Source organism: Peromyscus maniculatus, chromosome 14 (assembly GCF_049852395.1).
Source record: "Peromyscus maniculatus bairdii isolate BWxNUB_F1_BW_parent chromosome 14, HU_Pman_BW_mat_3.1, whole genome shotgun sequence".
NCBI classification, from domain to species: Eukaryota; Metazoa; Chordata; class Mammalia; order Rodentia; family Cricetidae; genus Peromyscus; species Peromyscus maniculatus.
In genome coordinates this window covers 81,628,439-81,653,744 of record NC_134865.1, presented here as the reverse complement: position 1 = coordinate 81,653,744, position 25,306 = coordinate 81,628,439, and the positions used below count along the sequence as shown (strand labels likewise).

General features: G+C 38.9%; 1 long non-coding RNA gene, 7 other non-coding genes and 7 pseudogenes across 45 annotated transcripts in view; all 15 read right to left on the bottom strand.

Annotated features, from left to right (window-relative positions):
* The window catches only part of LOC107402472 (uncharacterized), a 147,610-nt gene that overhangs the window by 12,889 nt on the left and 109,415 nt on the right, over positions 1 to 25,306 (bottom strand). For 30 of the 38 annotated variants that reach the window (XR_013044512.1, XR_013044511.1, XR_013044522.1 and 27 more), the window contains 17 exons: positions 24,251 to 25,164; positions 23,483 to 23,585; positions 22,654 to 22,734; positions 20,805 to 21,620; positions 18,408 to 19,321; positions 17,640 to 17,742; positions 16,811 to 16,891; positions 14,962 to 15,777; positions 12,591 to 13,508; positions 11,823 to 11,925; positions 10,994 to 11,074; positions 9,110 to 9,925; positions 7,569 to 7,672; positions 6,742 to 6,822; positions 2,586 to 3,500; positions 1,125 to 1,306; positions 375 to 458 (listed from right to left, as the gene is read on the bottom strand). This is a non-coding gene — a long non-coding RNA (uncharacterized LOC107402472). The remainder of the gene's footprint in view (positions 1 to 374; positions 459 to 1,124; positions 1,307 to 2,585; positions 3,501 to 6,741; positions 6,823 to 7,568; positions 7,673 to 9,109; positions 9,926 to 10,993; positions 11,075 to 11,822; positions 11,926 to 12,590; positions 13,509 to 14,961; positions 15,778 to 16,810; positions 16,892 to 17,639; positions 17,743 to 18,407; positions 19,322 to 20,804; positions 21,621 to 22,653; positions 22,735 to 23,482; positions 23,586 to 24,250; positions 25,165 to 25,306) is intronic. The other 8 variants (XR_013044518.1, XR_013044536.1, XR_013044516.1 and 5 more) reach the window with 3 other exon arrangements.
* LOC121822581 (small nucleolar RNA SNORD113/SNORD114 family) lies at positions 13 to 84 on the bottom strand. Its single transcript, XR_006063766.1, has one exon. It is a non-coding gene; the product is annotated as a small nucleolar RNA SNORD113/SNORD114 family (small nucleolar RNA).
* On the bottom strand, positions 837 to 908 carry LOC121822577 (small nucleolar RNA SNORD113/SNORD114 family). The gene has a single exon (XR_006063762.1). It is a non-coding gene; the product is annotated as a small nucleolar RNA SNORD113/SNORD114 family (small nucleolar RNA).
* Positions 3,130 to 3,200, bottom strand: LOC121822595 (small nucleolar RNA SNORD113/SNORD114 family). The gene has a single exon (XR_006063778.1). It is a non-coding gene; the product is annotated as a small nucleolar RNA SNORD113/SNORD114 family (small nucleolar RNA).
* On the bottom strand, positions 6,362 to 6,433 carry LOC121822599 (small nucleolar RNA SNORD113/SNORD114 family). The gene has a single exon (XR_006063779.1). It is a non-coding gene; the product is annotated as a small nucleolar RNA SNORD113/SNORD114 family (small nucleolar RNA).
* LOC121822596 (small nucleolar RNA SNORD113/SNORD114 family) lies at positions 7,295 to 7,372 on the bottom strand (annotated as a pseudogene).
* LOC143268613 (small nucleolar RNA SNORD113/SNORD114 family) lies at positions 10,614 to 10,685 on the bottom strand. Its single transcript, XR_013044656.1, has one exon. It is a non-coding gene; the product is annotated as a small nucleolar RNA SNORD113/SNORD114 family (small nucleolar RNA).
* LOC143268581 (small nucleolar RNA SNORD113/SNORD114 family) lies at positions 11,545 to 11,622 on the bottom strand (annotated as a pseudogene).
* On the bottom strand, positions 13,148 to 13,224 carry LOC143268599 (small nucleolar RNA SNORD113/SNORD114 family; annotated as a pseudogene).
* Positions 16,431 to 16,502, bottom strand: LOC143268611 (small nucleolar RNA SNORD113/SNORD114 family). The gene has a single exon (XR_013044654.1). It is a non-coding gene; the product is annotated as a small nucleolar RNA SNORD113/SNORD114 family (small nucleolar RNA).
* On the bottom strand, positions 17,362 to 17,439 carry LOC121822594 (small nucleolar RNA SNORD113/SNORD114 family; annotated as a pseudogene).
* On the bottom strand, positions 18,965 to 19,041 carry LOC143268598 (small nucleolar RNA SNORD113/SNORD114 family; annotated as a pseudogene).
* On the bottom strand, positions 22,274 to 22,345 carry LOC143268610 (small nucleolar RNA SNORD113/SNORD114 family). The gene has a single exon (XR_013044653.1). It is a non-coding gene; the product is annotated as a small nucleolar RNA SNORD113/SNORD114 family (small nucleolar RNA).
* Positions 23,205 to 23,282, bottom strand: LOC143268580 (small nucleolar RNA SNORD113/SNORD114 family; annotated as a pseudogene).
* LOC143268597 (small nucleolar RNA SNORD113/SNORD114 family) lies at positions 24,808 to 24,884 on the bottom strand (annotated as a pseudogene).

Here is a 25,306-nt window from a genome sequence, read left to right as displayed (position 1 = left end):
CTATTTTATGATGTGAACCTCAGAATCCCAGACCTGTAGTCATGATCCACAACTCATACAACACACTCAGTCATCACTGATCCAACATCAGCCCCTCCTCTTCTTTATGAATTTACATTTATTAAGCAATTGATCATTGGTACAATTGAGAAAATTTTGAGTCACAATAAAGCTAAGTATGAAATTCTTGATTATACCATCCTAGGATCATTTGCACAGGTGAGTGACCTTTTAATTACACATTCCCAATTTGGCAAATTTCTTTTAGACATTGTGTTTCATCCACAAGCCAGATGATGAATAGTCCCTTTGTCAATTCAGGAACAGTCATTAAAAGCAACACAAATCAAGAAAAGAACACAGGATCTACTCACACAGTCTTTATCTTTTATACATGAACAGTGAACTTCAAATTCAGGACAAAGAAAAATACGTAAAACAGCTTGGAGGTATCCATTCTGAGAGTATAAAGCAGAAGAAATTATAAAAAGATTGGCATTCTGTTTACTTATCCATGCATTTTGTCACTTCTCTTGCTCATTCATTCTTATCATCCCTTATCTAAGTATTCATTACCCTATGGTATACTGTACTTAAGAAAACCAATGGCCAAGGCTTTAGTCCTACCATGAACATTGCCAATGATTAAAGCTCATGAGGCATCCTTAGTCATCATGTCTGAGTGAATTACTCTTTAGTATATACATTTAGCATTATTGTGATGGGATTATGTCTTAATTAGAAAAGGACTTCTAAATTTCTTTTAATTTATATTTTACCTAATTATCCCTAAGATCTCTCACTAAGATACTAATATACACTGGATAGATTGTGATGTGAACCTCAGACTCTCAGACCTGTAGTCACAATCTATGACTCATACAGCACCCATGGTCATCATTGATCCAACATCAGCCTTCCTCTTCTCTATTAATTTAGGCACATTTATTGAGCAATTGATCACTACTACTACTGAGATAATTTTAGCTCACAAAAAAAAAAAAACTAAGGACAAGACCCTTAAGTATAATACAGAGTTCCTCCATATCTTTTGCCAGGACCTTTTTCATTACATATCCTTAATTGGACAACATTTTATCCAATCTTGTGTTTCAAACACATACCACATTCAGTATTTGCCATGGTTGCTCTTATCAATACAGTGAATGGCCTTTTGAAGCATCATGAAGTGACATCAAAATGCAGACTGTATTCACACTGTGTCTATTTTACTGTCTGAAACAGCTCATTATGAGGCTCACGACCAAGGCAGAGTGTGAAAATCAGCTTGGGTGTGGAATCCATTCTAAGTACAACACAGAAGAGATCATTAAAAAAAATGACATTTTGTTCACTCACTCATGCACTCTGCTTGCATGAATTAATATCTCTTTTTTATACAAACCTAAATATGTATGATTCTGTGATGTGGTCTATTAAGAATAAAAACACTAGACATAGCTCTGACAATACAAAGAAGGTTGCTTATAATTTTACTTCATGTGGAATCCTCAGTCATCCTGTGCTTCATGAGCTACTGTGTTCATGAATATATTATCAGTACATTTAATAATATATTCACTAATACATTATTAGAACATTCACTGTGGAATTATTTTCCCAAACATATTTTTATTTTATCTATATGAGTATTTTTATATGCATGCATATATGTGTATCGAATGGGTATGATGCCTACAAAGGCCATAATAAGGTAACAGATTCCCTAGAACTAGAGTTACAGGCAGTTGTGAGATGCTATATTGGTGAATGAACCCACCGTGGGTCATATGCAAGAGCAGCTAGTTCTTCTAGCTACTGAGCCATCTCTCAAGCCCTAGAATTATTTTTTAGTTGGAAAGTGCCTTACCAATTTAGTTTTGTTAATATTTGTGTTTAATTATAAAAGATTATTCCTAGCATCTGTCACTAAGATTATGGGTATAGATTAGATCTTTTAGGATGTGGATGTTAGAGTCCTTAGACCTATAGTTATGATCCAAGACTCATTATGGCACCCACGGTAATCTTTGAACCAATACCAACCCTTAAAATCTACTATTTAAATTTCTATATTTGTTTCTTAACTAATCCATCATTTTACATGTAGAGTCCTGTGAGTTGCAAGGGCCTAAGAATGAGATCTTTGTGCATGCTTCATAGCCATGCATGTAACCTATTTTTGCATTTCCAGAGTGATTGTTACTTTTGTACATACTAACTAAGCAAGATTCCACCAGCAATGCTGACCTACAATGATGAGGTACTGATGACATACAGGAAGTGATCACCACTTACCCAACACTGCCCCACTCCTTCTCGCCCACATTCTATATTTCAATATTTACATAACAATTAATCACAAAATCCTAGCACAGGATCCTGATGTTTGAAGGTATTGAAAAGATCTTGTGCCACCCTATCTTTTCTCTCAATTTTGGATATTGGCAACATTGTGTGCTTTGTCATGTGGAGTGGGCACAAACTTATAGTTGGCCTTACAGGAGCCTCTGCAAGCCTTTACCAAGAAAGGAATGTTGTATGAAGGCCATGCAAACAAAGAAGACAACTTTGACTCCACTTACTTCAGTTCCCTTGATCCATATGCAAGAGGGCAGGGCAACCCAGGATCTTGCAGCCCAGCAATCATGTGTTACCCAGCATACATCCATGGAGTACATAACCGGGAAGGTAATAAAAACATTGATATTTTTCAAATTATTTCTACATTTATCATTTTATCATTTGTTATTTAGATTTTACATTGTTATGATAGTGTCTTAAGAAATCCAGTAAGATTCAAAATTAAGGTCTTGACCCTCACTGGGGCTTAACCCACTAATTATACTTCCTATGTGAACTTGGATAAAGTTTATATACATCTTGATGCCAATTGTTTTTTAACAGACTTTCATAGTATCCACAAATAATAGTAGCATTTGTGGTAAAATATTTATTTACTAGTTGATCAATGCCTCAAAAATTTATCTTCATTTATATTTGTGTAAATATTTATAAAATTTTTCATTGATACAACAAAGAAAATGCATGATGCTAATGACCACTATGTGCCCCAAATGCCTGACTTTTATTCCCTAGCTAAGAGGGGCACATAGGATGTATTGTGATGTGAACCTCAGACTTTTAATTGTAGTCATCGTCCATGACTAATATCGTCAGAACAAGTCATCATCGGTATATGTTAGCCTTCTTCTTCTCTAGTAATGTGTGTATGTTTTTTTTGTTTAACACATTAATTCAGACACAATAAAAGTGCCTCTGATATTATTTTGTTCTTCCGAATAACAAATCCCTTGCTCAGATACATTCAATACTCTATAATAACACAGAGCATTTTGCTGAGCAAAACAAGCAATAATATTGAATATTACTCACACAAGTTTTGGGTCTTCATGTAAACACCGAGAGGAAGTGTAGAGATTATGAATGTGGCCCAGTGTTTAAAGCAGACTGAAGCCAATCCTTCTGAGGGATGAGCACTGTGAATGATGAAAATTTCATGACTAACTAATGTAAGCTTTGTAAAACACTTTCTGTAGATGTTTGTGAATCTGTGGTAATAGATACGTACTTTCATTAAATAAAATTTGCGTCAGTAGTGTGATTCGTTTAAATGGGTATTGACTTTAGCAATATTTTTCTAATATTTTAAGAAACTAATGTCACCTTTTCCTCCTTTTAAGTATTAAAGCAAAGACCCAAAATGAACTGTGAAGCCAGAAGCTATGAGCACAGATTCCAGGATGTAGAACGCAGAGAGATAAGCAGCCATTTCTTGATTACCTGGGCATGACAGGTGCTTGTGTGTCCATTCTGAGGAGTATAAAGACAGAAATACTAAATGAATGGACAGATGGGGAGTCTCAGTTTATACTCAGATTTTTATAGCTAAGTGAACCTCAACAAAATTGATTGGGATTAACCTTGTGTTTGCTGTATACGAAGCTCATTGTAAAAGCTAATGAGTCTCCATTGGATACTAGATATAAAACAAAGATGACTAGACTGCTACTCACAACTCCAGGGAGGCTACCTAGAAAACAGGACCCTAAGAAAGACACAGGAATCGCCCAATGGCAGAGAAATGGATGAGATCTACATGAACAACCTGGATGTGAGTGGAGGTAATGAAGGGCAAGGTTCGAGGGAAAGAGAACTTAGGGGAGCAGGAGATCCCAGCTGGACCAAGAATAGAGAGGGAGACCAAGGAATAAGAGACCATGATAAATGAAGACCACATAAGAATAATAAGAAAAGTGCTAGAGAGGTCCCCAGAAATCCACAAAGATACCTCCAGATAGACTACTGGTAATGGTCAAGAGAAAGCCCAAACTGATCTACTCTGATGATCGGATGGCCAAACACCCTAACTGTTGTGGTAGAACTCTCACCCAATGACTGAGGGAAGCAGATGCAAAGATTCATGGCCAGGCCCTAGGTGGAGCCCCAGGAGTCCAACTGGTGAGAAAGAGGAGGGATTATATGAGTGAGAATTGTTGAAACCAGGATTGGAAAAAGCACAGGGACAAATAGCCAAATTAATGGAAACACATGAACTATGAAACAATAGCTGAGGAGCCCACAACTGGATCAGGCCTTCTGGATAAGAGAGACAGTTGATTAGATTGAACTGTTTAGGAGGCAAGCAGGCAGTGGGAGCGGGAACTGTCCTTAGTGCGTGATCTGGCTATTTGGAACCTGGGGCTTATGCAGGGACACTTGGCTCAGCCTGGGAGGAGGGAACTGGGCCTGCCTGGACTGAATCTACATGTTGAGCTGAATCCCCGGGGCAATCTTTGCCCTGGAGGAGAAGAAAATGGGGAGTGGACTGGGGGAAGGGGGGTGGTGGGTGGGAGGGGAGAGGACAGGGGAATCCATGACTGATATGTAAAATTAAATTAAATTATAAAATAAAAAAATAAAATTTAAAAAAAGCTAATGAGTCACTTAGAGTGTAAGAAGTATTAACTTTCCTACAACTGAATACCAGATAAAACCGTAAGAAACAAAACTGGTCCATGTGTCTGTCTAGCTACGCATTCCCTACTCGACGGGAAGTGCTAAATCTTCTGAGTGCACCTAGGTAGAAGGCAAGTAGATCCTGACTCAGTCTCTGCAGCTGTCTGTCAAATGTAAATATTCAAAGAGCCATCTGGATGCATATGGGATTCTTTATTCCAGATATTTCAAGTAGACAGCATAGAAGTGGTATAACAATATAGTGTGTCTAAATAAACAGAGTCACCATTGAAAAAACATGAACGGTTCAGTTTATTTGCATTTTCTAGAGAGTCATTCGGGACTGGATTAACCATTCACCTGTTTCACTAAGAAGATCCCTACTACCCTACAATTTGGCTTCATTAATTGAAATAACAATACAGTTTTTCCATATTTATGATAGTGCGATTATAGCTATGATTAAAGAGAAAAAGAACAATATTAATGTCACAATATATCATATAGATGATATACATAGAGGTATATAGATAAACAGGCAGAAAAACAGACAGACAGATATATAGATGGATGGACAGATGAAGGGATAATTGGATGGATGAAGAGGCAGACAGATAGAAGGACAAAAGTTGGATATAAATAGGACAGAAAGATAGATAGATAGATTCAGACAGATATAAACTATCTAATTAGGTTATAAAGTATATGTTAGAGAAATTCTTAAGTATGCTTTAGAATAATTTTTGATTCAATGTGTCAACTGATTATTTTAATCTTAAAAATATTAAGAAACGGTGTCCAGAATATTTTCCATCTATCATTAACCAGATGAGACATTCTTGAGTAATTTGTAATTCCTTTAAGAATTACTAACATGGCCTCTTATACTGCCAAAACCCTAGGATAGCCTTGGACATCATGATCCAGATGGAAGGGTAACTCATCTTGGGAATATCCAGAGAGATGAAAGGAAGAATGGATTATAAACACAATCAAGTTCCATAAAATGACCCTGTGCTGTTTCTTTTTTATTTTATTTATCTAGCATATAAAACTATAAAAAATTCTTGTTGATAAAATATACAGGAGACTGGGTTCTAACCCTAACAAGAATTTGGAACACCATTTTAAACACAGCATCCTTAGCAAAGGGATTATACCTATGGAAATTCATTACTAGTGGGGTTCTGAACGTAGATATATATATATATTCTGTTAGCATTACTACTTGATATGATTGTGGAGAATATTTCCCCTATTATTATATTTTACTCTAATATTATAAATGTAATGAAAACTCATGAACAAAAATGCCATGATAATACACTATCACGCACTACACCTGACATCTATCACAATTCCACACTACATGAGTTCTGGTGTGAAGCTCAGACACTCAGACCTGTAGTCATGCTCCACGGATCAATCATCATCAGTGGTCATCACTGATCCAACACTGCCTTTTCCCTTCTCTCACACTTTCTATGTATGTATCACCTAACTGTCCGCCTCACTCGCAGTAGTCCTATAACAAGTCACAAAATCTGGATTTGTTTTGAAATTATGCAACAGATTTTGTGCCACCCTGATTCTGTCTTTCTACTTAATTTTGGAAATCCCCAACACGGTGCTCATGGTCAAGTTTAATTGAGCACGCAGTCTCAATTGGCCTAACAGGAGCCAATGCATGCCTTTACCAAGACAACCTAAATGTGTGACCAAGGCCACCCAAAGCAAAACAAAAATCTTGACTCCACTTACATCAGTTCCCTTGATCCTCAACACATGGGGACAGGGCAACCACGGACCTCCCAGCCAGGAAACACGGTGTCAATCATCATCCTTTCAGGAAGTACAAAGGAAGAATGATACTAAAAAAATTGATATTTATCAAATGATTTCCACATTTCTCTTTCAATATTTGTTATTTAGGATTCATATTGTTATGATAGTGTCTTAAGAATTCAAGTGAGATTGAAAATTAAGGTCTTGAACCTAAGTGGAGCTTAATCCATTAATTATATTTCATATATGAACTTGGATAAACCTTATATACATCTTTAAACCAATTAGTTTTTAACAGACTTCAAGAGTTTCTGCATGTAAAAGCAGAACTTGTGGTGAAATATTTATTTACTACTTGATCAAGGGCTCAAAAATTTATTTTCATTAGCATTTGTGTAAATATTTATATTATGTTTCATTGATCCTCAAAGAAAAATGCATGAAAGTGCATGTTACTAATGACAGTATGTGATCCAAATGCCCAACATGTGTTTCTTGGCTAAGAGGGGCACATAGGATGTATTATGATGAGAACCTCAGACACACAGAATTGTAGTCATCGTCCGTGACTTATACTGTCACCCCAGATTTGGTCATCATCGGTCCATATTAGCCTTCCTCTTCTGCTAATAATGTGTGTATATGTGTTATTTAACACATGAATTCAGTAACAATAAAAGTGCCTCTGATTTTATTTAATTCTTCAGAATAACAAATAACATGCTAAGATTCATTGCATACTCTATAGTAGCATAGAGAAACACACTGAGCAAAACAATACAATAATTTTGAATACTACTCACACAGGATTTGGGTCTTCATGTAAACACCCAGAGGAAGTGTAGAAATTATGAGTGTGGCCCAGAGTTTAAGGCACAGAAAAGCCAATCCTTCAGATGGATGAGCACTGCAGATGATGAAAACTTTATATAACTAACGTAAGCTTTGTAAAACTTTTTCTGTAGACGTTTGTAAATTTGTGGTAATAGCTACAGTATCTTCACTTAAAAAATTAAGTATTTGGGTCAGGTTCATCTTAATGTGTAATGATTTAATCATTATTTTTATAATAAACATTTAAGAAACTCACAATGTCAATCTTTCTTCCCTTTAAGTATTAAAGCAAAAAGAACAATGAAGACAGCAGCTTAGAGCATGAATTTCAAAATGTAGGACTCAGAGAGACAAGAAAGATTCCTTGATTAACTGAATATATCAGATATTTCTGTGAAAATTAAGAGGAGTATGAACAAGTAGAAAATCAGAAATATTAATGAATGGAGAAATAGGGAGACTCAGGCTACAGGCAGGTATTTAGTACCAAGCACCATCAAAAAATTAATTGGGACTAACTAACAGTGTTTGCTGTAGATGAAGCTCATGTCAAAGCCAAAGAGTCACTTACAGTGTTAGCTGTATTAACTTTCCTACAACTGAATACCAGATAAAACCGTAAGAAACAAAACTGGTCCATGTGTCTGTCTAGCTACGCATTCCCTACTAGATGGGAAGTGCTAAATCTTCTGAGTGAACCTAGGTAGAAGGCAAGTAGATCCTGACTCAGTCTCCGCAGCTGTCTGTCAAATGTAAATATTCAAAGAGCCATCTGAATGCATATGGGATTCTTTATTCCAGAAACTTCAAGGAGACAGCACCGAAGTGGTATAATACTATAGTGCATCTTAATAAATAAATAAATAGAACCACCTTGTAAAAACCTGAGTGGTTCACTTGAATTGGTCTTCTAAAGAGTCTGGGAATGGATGAACCATCCACCTGTTTGGCAACAGCAGGTCCTCACTAGCTTCCATTTTGGCTTCAAACTTTGAGGTAACAATACCCTGTTTCTGTATTTATTAGAGTGTCAATGCAGCTGTGATTCAACAGAAACAGTACAATAAAAAAGACAGATGTTATCATGGATATGATAGATGATGGATAGATAGATAGATAGATATATAGATAGATAGATAGATAGATAGATAGATAGATAGATAGATAGATAGATAGATAGATAGGATACATATATACATACATTAATGAAGGAATTATAGTTCAAGATGGATAGACAGATACATGGATAGAGAGAAAAACAGATACAGATAAATACAAGGAATCAAATATGTCATTAATATGCTTTAGAGCACTTCTTAAGAATACTTTAGATCAATTCTTTGATTCAGTGTGTCATGAGATTTATGTTAAAGTTAATGATATTAAGAAACTGTGTCCATGATATTTTGTATCTGTCTTCAACTGGATGTGTCCTTCTCGAGCAGTGTGTAATTCATTTAAGAATAAGGAGAAGCAGTCGGAGTAACACAGGAAAATAGACTGTCCTTACCTGGTCACTGTGCTCCCAAGACCCTAGGCTCTCCGTAGACATCGTGATCCACAAGGAAGGGCAACTCAGGAATATCCAGAGAGATGAAAAGAAGAATGGATTATACACAAAATCACAAAATCATGTTCTATATAATAATCCTTGTGTTGTTTCTTTTTTATCTCACTCATCTACGAATACAAAACTTTGATACATTCTTCTTGAGAAAGTACACGGGAGACCCGGTTCTAACCTGAACAAGAATTTTGACCAACAATTTATCATTTTATGTGTTTATTTATTTTAATTTAAGAGTTCTTTTTTCACATTAGATACCAACCACAGTTCCCTCTCCCCTGCCCGCTGCTCCCACCCACCCCCCAATTTTCCTCCACCCAACCTCCTATCCAGTCCTCAGAGAGGGTAAAGCCTCCCAGGGGGAGTCAAGGAAGTCCGCCATATCAAGGCCAGGCAGGACCAAGCTGCTGCATCAAGGCTGAGCAAGGCATCCCTCCATGGGGAATGGGCTCCAAAAAGCCAGTTCGTGCACGAAGGATAAGTCCTGGTGCCACTGCCAGTGGCCCCATAAATTGTCCAAGTCACACAACTGTCACCCACATTCAGGGGGCCTAGTTCGGTCCCATGCAGGTTCCCCAGTTGTCAGGCCAGAGTCAGTGAGCTCCCATGAGCTCAGGTCTCTGTGGGTTTCCCCATCATGATCTTGTCCCCTGTGCTCATATAATCTCTCCTCCTTTGCTTCAACTGGACTCCGGGAGCTCCACAAAGTGCTTAGCTGTGGATCTCTGCATCTGCTTCCATTAGTACTGGATGAAGGTTCTATGATGACAATTAGGGTAGTCATCAATCTGATTAGAGGAGAGGGTCTGTTGAGGCACCCCCTCCACTATGGCTCGGAGTATTAGCTGGGCTCATCCTTGTGGATTCCTGGGAATTTCCCTTCTACGAGGATTCTTCCTTACCCCATAATGGCTCGCTCCATCAAGAAGACATCTCTTTCATGTCTCTCCATCTCTTTTGCTCCCCCAAATCCACCATCTACTTCCCTCATTGTTCTCTTCCCACCTCCGCTTATCTCCACCCCTCCTCCCAGGTTGGCAATTCACTCAGGAGTTCTTATTTATTTCCCCTTCCCAGGAGTGGCCATGTACATCTGTCTCTCTTAAGGTCCTCCTTCATACCTAGTATCTCTTGGGCTGTGGATTGTAGCCTGGTTACCCCCTGCTTTACTTGACTGTCATGGCAAACAGCACCGAGCAGCCTTAGCCAAGGGATTACACCTCTGGAAATCCATTACTAATGGGTTCCTTAACTTGATGTATATATGTATATGTACTCTTAGCATTACTACATGGTATTATTTGAGAATCCCTTCCCCTCTCATGTGTTTTATTTGACTCTATTTATATGAATGTAATGAAAACTCACGAACAAAAATGCCATGATAATACACTATCACGCACTACACCTGACATCTATCACAATTCCACACTACATGTGTTCTGGTGTGAAGCTCAGACACTCAGGCCTGTAGTCATGCTCCACGGATCAATCATCATCAGTGGTCATCACTGATCCAACACTGCCTTTTCCCTTCTCTCACACTTTCTATGTATGTATAACCTAACTGTCTGCCTCACTCGCAGTAGTCCTATAACAAGTCACAAAATCTGGATTTGTTTTAAAATTATGCAACAGATTTTGTGCCACCCTGATTCTGTCTTCCTACTTAATTTTGGAAATCCCCAACACGGTGCTCATTGGTCATGTTTAATTGAGCACGCAGTCTCAATGGCCTAACAGGAGCCTATGCATGCCTTTACCAAGACAACCTAAATGTGTGACCAAGGCCACCCAAAGCAAAACAAAAATCTTGACTCCACTTACATCAGTTCCCTTGATCCTCAACACATGGGGACAGGGCAACCACGGACCTCCCAGCCAGGAAACGCGGTGTCAATCATCATCCTTCCAGGAAGTACAAAGGAAGAATGATAATAAAAAGATTGGTATTTATCAAATGATTTCTACCTTTCTCCTTTCACTATTTGTTATTTAGGATTCACATTGTTATGATAGTGTCTTAAGAAATCAAGTAAGATTTAAAAATTAAGGTCTTGACCCCCACTGGGGCTTAATCCATTAAGCATACTTCCCATGTGAACTTGGATTAAGTTTATATACAACTTTATACTAATACTTGTTAACACACTTCCAGAGGTTCCACATGTAGCAGTAGCATTTGTGGTAAAAATATTTGTTTACTAGTTGATCTATGCCTCAAAAATTTGTTTTCATTGATATTTGTGTGAATATTTATAAAATGCTTCACCGATCCACTAATACTCATGAAACTGCTTGATTATAATGTCAGTACGGGCTCCACATGCCTAACGTTTATTGCCCGGTTAACAGGGGCACATAGCATGTATGGTGATGAGAACCTCAGACACCCAGAATTGTAGTCATCGTCCGTGACTTATACTGCCACCCCAGACTTGGTCATCATCGGTCCATATTAGCCTTCCTCTTCCCTAGTAATGTGTGTATGGGCGTTATTTAACACATGAATCCGTTAATAATAAATGTGCCTCTGATGTAATTTTGTTCTTCGGGAACAAATAACCAAATACCTTGGTCAGATACATTCTATACTCTATAACAACACAGAGCATCCCATGAGCAATACAATAGAGTAATTTTGAATATTACTCACATAGCTTTGGGTCTTCATGTAAACACCGAGAGGAAGTGTAGAGATTTTGGGTATGGCCCAGTGTTTAGAGCAGACTGACGCCATTCCTTCTGAGGGATGAACACTGTGGATGGTGAAAATTTCATGACTTAACTCATGCAAGCTTTGTAAAACTTTCTCTGTAAACGATGGTGACAAGGTTAAAGTAAAAACCTTAATTTTCATTACAAGAAAAATGGGAAATGCTGTAGAGTATCATTTGGTTTAAGGTGTGTTACTTTTGTTTAGGTTGCATTTGTTTAACTCTGAGAAGCTTTGTTCTTGTGCCTGTCTAAAACACCTGATGGTCTAATAAACAACTGAATGGCCACTAGCAAGGCAGAAGAAAGCATAGGCAGGGTTCCGGGTGGGGGGAGAGGCGAAAAATAGAAGGAGAAGTCTGAGAGAGGTGGAAAGAAGAAGCCAGAGGAGGAGGAGGACATCAGGGGCCAGCCACCCAGCTACAAATCAAGACATGAAGTAAGAGTAAGATTTCCAGAAGTAAGAGAACATGAGAAGCCCAGAGGCAAAAGGTAGATGGCATCATTTAAAGTGAAGGAAATCTGGCAAGAAATAAGCCAAGCTAAGGCCAGATATTTATAATTTGGTATAAGCCTCCATGTGTGCTTGACCTGGTAACCGGATGGGGGGCCCCCCAGAAAAGACAAAAACAAAAAACGACACTTTACTAAGAGAGGGGTATCTCATCAAGGCCACCCATAGCAAAACGAAAATCTTGACTCCACTTACATCAGTTCCCTTGATCCTCACACATGAGGACTGGGCAACCGTGGACCTCCCAGCCAGGAAACAAGGTGGCAATCATCATCCATCCAGGGATTACACAGCAGAGAAGATAACAAAAACATTGACAGTTTTCAAATTGAGTTCTACGTTTCTCCTTTCACTATTCGTTACTTAGGATTCACATTGTTATGAGAGTGTCTTAAGAAATCACGTGAGATATAAGATTAAGGTCTTGACCCTCACTGGGCCTTAATCCATTAATTATACTTCCTATGTGAACTTGCATGCAGTTTATATACATCTTTAAGCCAATTAACTTTTAATAGATTTCTAGAGTATCTACAAGCAGTAGCGGTAGCATTTGTAGTAAAACAGTTATCTACTCATTGATCAATGCCACCATATTTATTTACATTTGTATTTGTGTGAATATTTATATCATGTCATTGATCCACTAAGAAATTTCATCAAAGTGCATGCTTCTAATGAACAGTATGTACTCCACAAGCCTAGTGGTTTGTCCAGGCTAACAGGAGCAAATGGGATGTGTTATGATGAGAAAGAACCTCAGACACCCATAATTGTAGTCATCGTCCGTGACTTATATCGCCGCAGGGGAATTGTCATCATTGGTCCGTGATAGCCTACCTCTTCTCTAGTAATATGTGTGTGTTTGTTATTTAACACAGTAATTCATTAACAAATAAAAGTGCCTCTGATTTTATTTTGGTTTTTTTTTTTTTTCCAGATTACCTAACCTCTGCTCTAAACTATAATAACATAGAGCAAAACAAGACAATAATTTTGAATATTACTCACACAGGATTTGGACTTCAGGTGAGCACTGAGAATAAGTGTAGAGATTATGGGTGTGGCCCAGTGTTTAAAGCAGACTGAGCCATTCCTTCAGTGGGACGAGCACTGTGGATGATGAAAATTTAATACTTTAACTATGTGTTAAGTATGTAAATCTTTTTCTATAGATGTTGGTGAATCTGTGGTAATAGCTATTTATTTTTTTTCACTTAAAAAAATTGACGTCTTTGGGTTTGGTTCATTTTAATGTGTAATGATTTTTGCAACATTTGAATAATAAAGATTGAAGAATTTACTAATGTCAACCTTTCCTCCCTTAACTAAGTTTTAAAGCAAAGTCCTACAATAAGCCATGAAGCCAGCAGCCATGAGAAAAGATGGAAGGATATAGAACTCAGAGATAAACACCTATTCCATGATAAACGGAGCATTACAGGTATTGTGTGTCTAGCTGAGTCCAGTGTGTCTAGCAGTACAAAGATAGAAATATGAAATGAATGGAGAGATAGGGGGGCACAGTCTAGAGTCAGAGTTTTGTAGCCAAGCCCCGCTCAACAAACACTGATTGAGACTAGCCTCATGTTCGCTGTAGCCGAAGCTACAAAGAGTCACTTACAGTGTTAGCTGTATTAACTTTCCTACCACTGAATACCAGATAAAACCGTAGGAAACAAAACTGGTCCATATGTCTGTCTAGCTACGCATTCCCTACTCGAAGGGAAGTGCTAAATCTTCTGAGTGCACCTAGGTAGAAGGCAAGTAGATCCTGACTCAGTCTCCGCAGCTGTCTGTCAAATGTAAATATTCAAAGAGCCGTCTGGATGCATATGGGATTCTTTATTCCAGAAACTTCAAGGAGACAGCACCGAAGTGGTATAATACTATAGTGTGTCTTAATAAATAAATAAATAGAACCACCTTGTAAAAACCTGAGTGGTTCACTTGAATTGGTCTTCTAAAGAGTCTGGGAATGGATGAACCATCCACCTGTTTGGCAACAGCAGGTCCTCACTAGCTTCCATTTTGGCTTCAAACCTTGAGATAACCATACCCTGTTTCTGTATTTATTAGAGTGTCAATGCAGCTGTGATTCAACAGAAACAGTACAATAAAAAAGACAGATGTTATCATGGATATGATAGATGATGGATGGATGGATGGATAGATAGATAGCTGATAGATAGCTGATAGATAGATAGATAGATAGATAGATAGATAGATAGATAGATAGGATACATATATACATACATTAATGATGGAATTATAGTTCAAGATGGATAGACAGATACATGGATAGAGAGAAAAACAGAGACAGATAAATACAAGGAATCAAATATGTCATTAAATATGCTTTAGAGCACTTCTTAAGAATACTTTAGATCAATTCTTTGATTCAGTGTGTCATGAGATTTATGTTAAAGTTAATGATATTAAGAAACTGTGTCCATGATATTTTGTATCTGTCTTCAACTGGATGTGTCCTTCTCGAGCAGTGTGTAATTCATTTAAGAATAAGGAGAAGCAGTCGGAGTAACACAGGAAAATAGACTGTCCTTACCTGGTCACTGTGCTCCCAAGACCCTAGGCTCGCCGTAGACATCGTGATCCACAAGGAAGGGCAACTCAGGAATATCCAGAGAGATGAAAAGAAGAATGGATTATACACAAAATCACAAAATCATGTTCTATACAATAATCCTTGTGTTGTTTCTTTTTTATTTCACTCATCTACGAATACAAAACTTTGATACATTCTTCTTGAGAAAGTACACGGGAGACCCGGTTCTAACCTGAACAAGAATTTTGACCAACAATTTATCATTTTATGTGTTTATTTATTTTAATTTAAGAGTTCTTTTTTCACATTAGATACCAACCACAGTTCCCTCTCCCCTGCCCGCTGCTCCCACCCACCCCCCAATTTTCCTCTACCCAACCTCCTATCCAGTCCTCAGAGAGGGTAAAGCCTCCCAGGGGGAGTCAAGGAAGTCTGCCATATCAAGGCCAGGCAGGACCAAGCTGCTGCATCAAGGCTGAGCAAGGCATCCCTCCATGGGGAATGGGCACCAAAAAGCCAGTTCGTGCACGAAGGATAAGTCCTGGTGCCACTGCCAGTGGCCCCATAAATTGTCCAAGTCACACAACTGTCACCCACATTCAGGGGGCCTAGTTCGGTCCCATGCAGGTTCCCCAGTTGTCAGGCCAGAGTCAGTGAGCTCCCATGAGCTCAGGTCTCTGTGGGTTTCCCCATCATGATCTTGTCCCCTTTGCTCATATAATCTCTCCTCCTTTGCTTCAACTGGACTCCGGGAGCTCCACAAAGTGCTTAGCTGTGGATCTCTGCATCTGCTTCCATTAGTACTGGATGAAGGTTCTATGATGACAATTAGGGTAGTCATCAATCTGATTAGAGGAGAGGGTCAGTTGAGGCACCCCCTCCACTATGGCTCGGAGTATTAGCTGGGCTCATCCTTGTGGATTCCTGGGAATTTCCCTTCTACGAGGTTTCTTCCTTACCCCATAATGGCTCGCTCCATCAAGAAGACATCTCTTTCATGTCTCTCCATCTCTTTCGCTCCCCCAAATCCACCATCTACTTCCCTCATTGTTCTCTTCCCACTTCTGCTTATCTCCACCCCTCCTCCCAGGTTGGCAATTCACTCAGGAGTTCTTCTGTCTCTCTTAAGGTCCTCCTTCATACCTAGTATCTCTTGGGCTGTGGATTGTAGCCTGGTTACCCCCTGCTTTACTTGACTGTCATGGCAAACAGCACCGAGCAGCCTTAGCCAAGGGATTACACCTCTGGAAATCCATTGCTAATGGGTTCCTTAACTTGATGTATATATGTATATGTACTCTTAGCATTACTACATGGTATTATTTGAGAATCCCTTCCCCTCTCATGTGTTTTATTTGACTCTATTTATATGAATGTAATGAAAACTCACGAACAAAAATGCCATGATAATACACTATCACGCACTACACCTGACATCTATCACAATTCCACACTACATGTGTTCTGGTGTGAAGCTCAGACACTCAGGCCTGTAGTCATGCTCCACGGATCAATCATCATCAGTGGTCATCACTGATCCAACACTGCCTTTTCCCTTCTCTCACACTTTCTATGTATGTATCACCTAACTGTCTGCCTCACTCGCAGTAGTCCTATAACAAGTCACAAAATCTGGATTTGTTTTAAAATTATGCAACAGATTTTGTGCCACCCTGATTCTGTCTTCCTACTTAATTTTGGAAATCCCCAACACGGTGCTCATTGGTCATGTTTAATTGAGCACGCAGTCTCAATGGCCTAACAGGAGCCTATGCATGCCTTTACCAAGACAACCTAAATGTGTGACCAAGGCCACCCAAAGCAAAACAAAAATCTTGACTCCACTTACATCAGTTCCCTTGATCCTCAACACATGGGGACAGGGCAACCACGGACCTCCCAGCCAGGAAACGCGGTGTCAATCATCATCCTTCCAGGAAGTACAAAGGAAGAATGATAATAAAAAGATTGGTATTTATCAAATGATTTCTACCTTTCTCCTTTCACTATTTGTTATTTAGGATTCACATTGTTATGATAGTGTCTTAAGAAATCAAGTAAGATTTAAAAATTAAGGTCTTGACCCCCACTGGGGCTTAATCCATTAAGCATACTTCCCATGTGAACTTGGATTAAGTTTATATACAACTTTATACTAATACTTGTTAACACACTTCCAGAGGTTCCACATGTAGCAGTAGCATTTGTGGTAAAAATATTTGTTTACTAGTTGATCTATGCCTCAAAAATTTGTTTTCATTGATATTTGTGTGAATATTTATAAAATGCTTCACCGATCCACTAATACTCATGAAACTGCTTGATTATAATGTCAGTACGGGCTCCACATGCCTAACGTTTATTGCCCGGTTAACAGGGGCACATAGCATGTATGGTGATGAGAACCTCAGACACCCAGAATTGTAGTCATCGTCCGTGACTTATACTGCCACCCCAGACTTGGTCATCATCGGTCCATATTAGCCTTCCTCTTCCCTAGTAATGTGTGTATGGGCGTTATTTAACACATGAATCCGTTAATAATAAATGTGCCTCTGATGTAATTTTGTTCTTCGGGAACAAATAACCAAATACCTTGGTCAGATACATTCTATACTCTATAACAACACAGAGCATCCCATGAGCAATACAATAGAGTAATTTTGAATATTACTCACATAGCTTTGGGTCTTCATGTAAACACCGAGAGGAAGTGTAGAGATTTTGGGTATGGCCCAGTGTTTAGAGCAGACTGACGCCATTCCTTCTGAGGGATGAACACTGTGGATGGTGAAAATTTCATGACTTAACTCATGCAAGCTTTGTAAAACTTTCTCTGTAAACGATGGTGACAAGGTTAAAGTAAAAACCTTAATTTTCATTACAAGAAAAATGGGAAATGCTGTAGAGTATCATTTGGTTTAAGGTGTGTTACTTTTGTTTAGGTTGCATTTGTTTAACTCTGAGAAGCTTTGTTCTTGTGCCTGTCTAAAACACCTGATGGTCTAATAAACAACTGAATGGCCACTAGCAAGGCAGAAGAAAGCATAGGCAGGGTTCCGGGTGGGGGGAGAGGCGAAAAATAGAAGGAGAAGTCTGAGAGAGGTGGAAAGAAGAAGCCAGAGGAGGAGGAGGACATCAGGGGCCAGCCACCCAGCTACAAATCAAGACATGAAGTAAGAGTAAGATTTCCAGAAGTAAGAGAACATGAGAAGCCCAGAGGCAAAAGGTAGATGGCATCATTTAAAGTGAAGGAAATCTGGCAAGAAATAAGCCAAGCTAAGGCCAGATATTTATAATTTGGTATAAGCCTCCATGTGTGCTTGACCTGGTAACCGGATGGGGGGCCCCCCAGAAAAGACAAAAACAAAAAACGACACTTTACTAAGAGAGGGGTGTCTCATCAAGGCCACCCATAGCAAAACGAAAATCTTGACTCCACTTACATCAGTTCCCTTGATCCTCACACATGAGGACTGGGCAACCGTGGACCTCCCAGCCAGGAAACAAGGTGGCAATCATCATCCATCCAGGGATTACACAGCAGAGAAGATAATAAAAACATTGACAGTTTTCAAATTGAGTTCTACGTTTCTCCTTTCACTATTCGTTACTTAGGATTCACATTGTTATGAGAGTGTCTTAAGAAATCACGTGAGATATAAGATTAAGGTCTTGACCCTCACTGGGCCTTAATCCATTAATTATACTTCCTATGTGAACTTGCATGCAGTTTATATACATCTTTAAGCCAATTAACTTTTAATAGATTTCTAGAGTATCTACAAGCAGTAGCGGTAGCATTTGTAGTAAAACAGTTATCTACTCATTGATCAATGCCACCATATTTATTTACATTTGTATTTGTGTGAATATTTATATCATGTCATTGATCCACTAAGAAATTTCATCAAAGTGCATGCTTCTAATGAACAGTATGTACTCCACAAGCCTAGTGGTTTGTCCAGGCTAACAGGAGCAAATGGGATGTGTTATGATGAGAAAGAACCTCAGACACCCATAATTGTAGTCATCGTCCGTGACTTATATCGCCGCAGGGGAATTGTCATCATTGGTCCGTGATAGCCTACCTCTTCTCTAGTAATATGTGTGTGTTTGTTATTTAACACAGTAATTCATTAACAAATAAAAGTGCCTCTGATTTTATTTTGGTTTTTTTTTTCCAGATTACCTAACCTCTGCTCTAAACTATAATAACATAGAGCAAAACAAGACAATAATTTTGAATATTACTCACACAGGATTTGGACTTCAGGTGAGCACTGAGAATAAGTGTAGAGATTATGGGTGTGGCCCAGTGTTTAAAGCAGACTGAGCCATTCCTTCAGTGGGACGAGCACTGTGGATGATGAAAATTTAATACTTTAACTATGTGTTAAGTATGTAAATCTTTTTCTATAGATGTTGGTGAATCTGTGGTAATAGCTATTTATTTTTTTTCACTTAAAAAAATTGACGTCTTTGGGTTTGGTTCATTTTAATGAGTAATGATTTTTGCAACATTTGAATAATAAAGATTGAAGAATTTACTAATGTCAACCTTTCCTCCCTTAACTAAGTTTTAAAGCAAAGTCCTACAATAAGCCATGAAGCCAGCAGCCATGAGAAAAGATGGAAGGATATAGAACTCAGAGATAAACACCTATTCCATGATAAACGGAGCATTACAGGTATTGTGTGTCTAGCTGAGTCCAGTGTGTCTAGCAGTACAAAGATAGAAATATGAAATGAATGGAGAGATAGGGGGGGCACAGTCTAGAGTCAGAGTTTTGTAGCCAAGCCCCGCTCAACAAACACTGATTGAGACTAGCCTCATGTTCGCTGTAGCCGAAGCTACAAAGAGTCACTTACAGTGTTAGCTGTATTAACTTTCCTACCACTGAATACCAGATAAAACCGTAAGAAACAAAACTGGTCCATATGTCTGTCTAGCTACGCATTCCCTACTCGACGGGAAGTGCTAAATCTTCTGAGTGCACCTAGGTAGAAGGCAAGTGGATCCTGACTCAGTCTCCGCAGCTGTCTGTCAAATGTAAATATTCAAAGAGCCGTCTGGATGCATATGGGATTCTTTATTCCAGAAACTTCAAGGAGACAGCACCGAAGTGGTATAATACTATAGTGTGTCTTAATAAATAAATAAATAAATAAATAAATAAATAAATAAATAAATAAATAAATAAATAAATAAATAAATAGAACCACCTTGTAAAAACCTGAGTGGTTCACTTGAATTGGTCTTCTAAAGAGTCTGGGAATGGATGAACCATCCACCTGTTTGGCAACAGCAGGTCCTCACTAGCTTCCATTTTGGCTTCAAACCTTGAGATAACCATACCCTGTTCTGTATTTATTAGAGTGTCAATGCAGCTGTGATTCAACAGAAACAGTACAATAAAAAAGACAGATGTTATCATGGATATGATAGATGATGGATGGATGGATGGATAGATAGATAGATAGATAGATAGATAGATAGATAGATAGATAGATAGGATACATATATACATACATTAATGATGGAATTATAGTTCAAGATGGATAGACAGATACATGGATAGAGAGAAAAACAGAGACAGATAAATACAAGGAATCAAATATGTCATTAAATATGCTTTAGAGCACTTCTTAAGAATATTTTAGATCAATTCTTTGATTCAGTGTGTCATGAGATTTATGTTAAAGTTAATGATATTAAGAAACTGTGTCCATGATATTTTGTATCTGTCTTCAACTGGATGTGTCCTTCTCGAGCAGTGTGTAATTCATTTAAGAATAAGGAGAAGCAGTCGGAGTAACACAGGAAAATAGACTGTCCTTACCTGGTCACTGTGCTCCCAAGACCCTAGGCTCGCCGTAGACATCGTGATCCACAAGGAAGGGCAACTCAGGAATATCCAGAGAGATGAAAAGAAGAATGGATTATACACAAAATCACAAAATCATGTTCTATACAATAATCCTTGTGTTGTTTCTTTTTTATTTCACTCATCTACGAATACAAAACTTTGATACATTCTTCTTGAGAAAGTACACGGGAGACCCGGTTCTAACCTGAACAAGAATTTTGACCAACAATTTATCATTTTATGTGTTTATTTATTTTAATTTAAGAGTTCTTTTTTCACATTAGATACCAACCACAGTTCCCTCTCCCCTGCCCGCTGCTCCCACCCACCCCCCAATTTTCCTCCACCCAACCTCCTATCCAGTCCTCAGAGAGGGTAAAGCCTCCCAAGGGGAGTCAAGGAAGTCCGCCATATCAAGGCCAGGCAGGACCAAGCTGCTGCATCAAGGCTGAGCAAGGCATCCCTCCATGGGGAATGGGCTCCAAAAAGCCAGTTCGTGCACGAAGGATAAGTCCTGGTGCCACTGCCAGTGGCCCCATAAATTGTCCAAGTCACACAACTGTCACCCACATTCAGGGGGCCTAGTTCGGTCCCATGCAGGTTCCCCAGTTGTCAGGCCAGAGTCAGTGAGCTCCCATGAGCTCAGGTCTCTGTGGGTTTCCCCATCATGATCTTGTCCCCTGTGCTCATATAATCTCTCCTCCTTTGCTTCAACTGGACTCCGGGAGCTCCACAAAGTGCTTAGCTGTGGATCTCTGCATCTGCTTCCATTAGTACTGGATGAAGGTTCTATGATGACAATTAGGGTAGTCATCAATCTGATTAGAGGAGAGGGTCTGTTGAGGCACCCCCTCCACTATGGCTCGGAGTATTAGCTGGGCTCATCCTTGTGGATTCCTGAGAATTTCCCTTCTACGAGGTTTCTTCCTTACCCCATAATGGCTCGCTCCATCAAGAAGACATCTCTTTCATGTCTCTCCATCTCTTTTGCTCCCGCAAATCCACCATCTACTTCCCTCATTGTTCTCTTCCCACTTCTGCTTATCTCCACCCCTCCTCCCAGGTTGGCAATTCACTCAGGAGTTCTTCTGTCTCTCTTAAGGTCCTCCTTCATACCTAGTATCTCTTGGGCTGTGGATTGTAGCCTGGTTACCCCCTGCTTTACTTGACTGTCATGGCAAACAGCACCGAGCAGCCTTAGCCAAGGGATTACACCTCTGGAAATCCATTACTAATGGGTTCCTTAACTTGATGTATATATGTATATGTACTCTTAGCATTACTACATGGTATTATTTGAGAATCCCTTCCCCTCTCATGTGTTTTATTTGACTCTATTTATATGAATGTAATGAAAACTCACGAACAAAAATGCCATGATAATACACTATCACGCACTACACCTGACATCTATCACAATTCCACACTACATGTGTTCTGGTGTGAAGCTCAGACACTCAGGCCTGTAGTCATGCTCCACGGATCAATCATCATCAGTGGTCATCACTGATCCAACACTGCCTTTTCCCTTCTCTCACACTTTCTATGTATGTATCACCTAACTGTCCGCCTCACTCGCAGTAGTCCTATAACAAGTCACAAAATCTGGATTTGTTTTAAAATTATGCAACAGATTTTGTGCCACCCTGATTCTGTCTTCCTACTTAATTTTGGAAATCCCCAACACGGTGCTCATTGGTCATGTTTAATTGAGCACGCAGTCTCAATGGCCTAACAGGAGCCTATGCATGCCTTTACCAAGACAACCTAAATGTGTGACCAAGGCCACCCAAAGCAAAACAAAAATCTTGACTCCACTTACATCAGTTCCCTTGATCCTCAACACATGGGGACAGGGCAACCACGGACCTCCCAGCCAGGAAACGCGGTGTCAATCATCATCCTTCCAGGAAGTACAAAGGAAGAATGATAATAAAAAGATTGGTATTTATCAAATGATTTCTACCTTTCTCCTTTCACTATTTGTTATTTAGGATTCACATTGTTATGATAGTGTCTTAAGAAATCAAGTAAGATTTAAAAATTAAGGTCTTGACCCCCACTGGGGCTTAATCCATTAAGCATACTTCCCATGTGAACTTGGATTAAGTTTATATACAACTTTATACTAATACTTGTTAACACACTTCCAGAGGTTCCACATGTAGCAGTAGCATTTGTGGTAAAAATATTTGTTTACTAGTTGATCTATGCCTCAAAAATTTGTTTTCATTGATATTTGTGTGAATATTTATAAAATGCTTCACCGATCCACTAATACTCATGAAACTGCTTGATTATAATGTCAGTACGGGCTCCACATGCCTAACGTTTATTGCCCGGTTAACAGGGGCACATAGCATGTATGGTGATGAGAACCTCAGACACCCAGAATTGTAGTCATCGTCCGTGACTTATACTGCCACCCCAGACTTGGTCATCATCGGTCCATATTAGCCTTCCTCTTCCCTAGTAATGTGTGTATGGGCGTTATTTAACACATGAATCCGTTAATAATAAATGTGCCTCTGATGTAATTTTGTTCTTCGGGAACAAATAACCAAATACCTTGGTCAGATACATTCTATACTCTATAACAACACAGAGCATCCCATGAGCAATACAATAGAGTAATTTTGAATATTACTCACATAGCTTTGGGTCTTCATGTAAACACCGAGAGGAAGTGTAGAGATTTTGGGTATGGCCCAGTGTTTAGAGCAGACTGACGCCATTCCTTCTGAGGGATGAACACTGTGGATGGTGAAAATTTCATGACTTAACTCATGCAAGCTTTGTAAAACTTTCTCTGTAAACGATGGTGACAAGGTTAAAGTAAAAACCTTAATTTTCATTACAAGAAAAATGGGAAATGCTGTAGAGTATCATTTGGTTTAAGGTGTGTTACTTTTGTTTAGGTTGCATTTGTTTAACTCTGAGAAGCTTTGTTCTTGTGCCTGTCTAAAACACCTGATGGTCTAATAAACAACTGAATGGCCACTAGCAAGGCAGAAGAAAGCATAGGCAGGGTTCCGGGTGGGGGGAGAGGCGAAAAATAGAAGGAGAAGTCTGAGAGAGGTGGAAAGAAGAAGCCAGAGGAGGAGGAGGACATCAGGGGCCAGCCACCCAGCTACAAATCAAGACATGAAGTAAGAGTAAGATTTCCAGAAGTAAGAGAACATGAGAAGCCCAGAGGCAAAAGGTAGATGGCATCATTTAAAGTGAAGGAAATCTGGCAAGAAATAAGCCAAGCTAAGGCCAGATATTTATAATTTGGTATAAGCCTCCATGTGTGCTTGACCTGGTAACCGGATGGGGGGCCCCCCAGAAAAGACAAAAACAAAAAACGACACTTTACTAAGAGAAGGGTGTCTCATCAAGGCCACCCATAGCAAAACGAAAATCTTGACTCCACTTACATCAGTTCCCTTGATCCTCACACATGAGGACTGGGCAACCGTGGACCTCCCAGCCAGGAAACAAGGTGGCAATCATCATCCATCCAGGGATTACACAGCAGAGAAGATAATAAAAACATTGACAGTTTTCAAATTGAGTTCTACATTTCTCCTTTCACTATTCGTTACTTAGGATTCACATTGTTATGAGAGTGTCTTAAGAAATCACGTGAGATATAAGATTAAGGTCTTGACCCTCACTGGGCCTTAATCCATTAATTATACTTCCTATGTGAACTTGCATGCAGTTTATATACATCTTTAAGCCAATTAACTTTTAATAGATTTCTAGAGTATCTACAAGCAGTAGCGGTAGCATTTGTAGTAAAACAGTTATCTACTCATTGATCAATGCCACCATATTTATTTACATTTGTATTTGTGTGAATATTTATATCATGTCATTGATCCACTAAGAAATTTCATCAAAGTGCATGCTTCTAATGAACAGTATGTACTCCACAAGCCTAGTGGTTTGTCCAGGCTAACAGGAGCAAATGGGATGTGTTATGATGAGAAAGAACCTCAGACACCCATAATTGTAGTCATCGTCCGTGACTTATATCGCCGCAGGGGAATTGTCATCATTGGTCCGTGATAGCCTACCTCTTCTCTAGTAATATGTGTGTGTTTGTTATTTAACACAGTAATTCATTAACAAATAAAAGTGCCTCTGATTTTATTTTGGTTTTTTTTTTCCAGATTACCTAACCTCTGCTCTAAACTATAATAACATAGAGCAAAACAAGACAATAATTTTGAATATTACTCACACAGGATTTGGACTTCAGGTGAGCACTGAGAATAAGTGTAGAGATTATGGGTGTGGCCCAGTGTTTAAAGCAGACTGAGCCATTCCTTCAGTGGGACGAGCACTGTGGATGATGAAAATTTAATACTTTAACTATGTGTTAAGTATGTAAATCTTTTTCTATAGATGTTGGTGAATCTGTGGTAATAGCTATTTATTTTTTTTCACTTAAAAAAATTGACGTCTTTGGGTTTGGTTCATTTTAA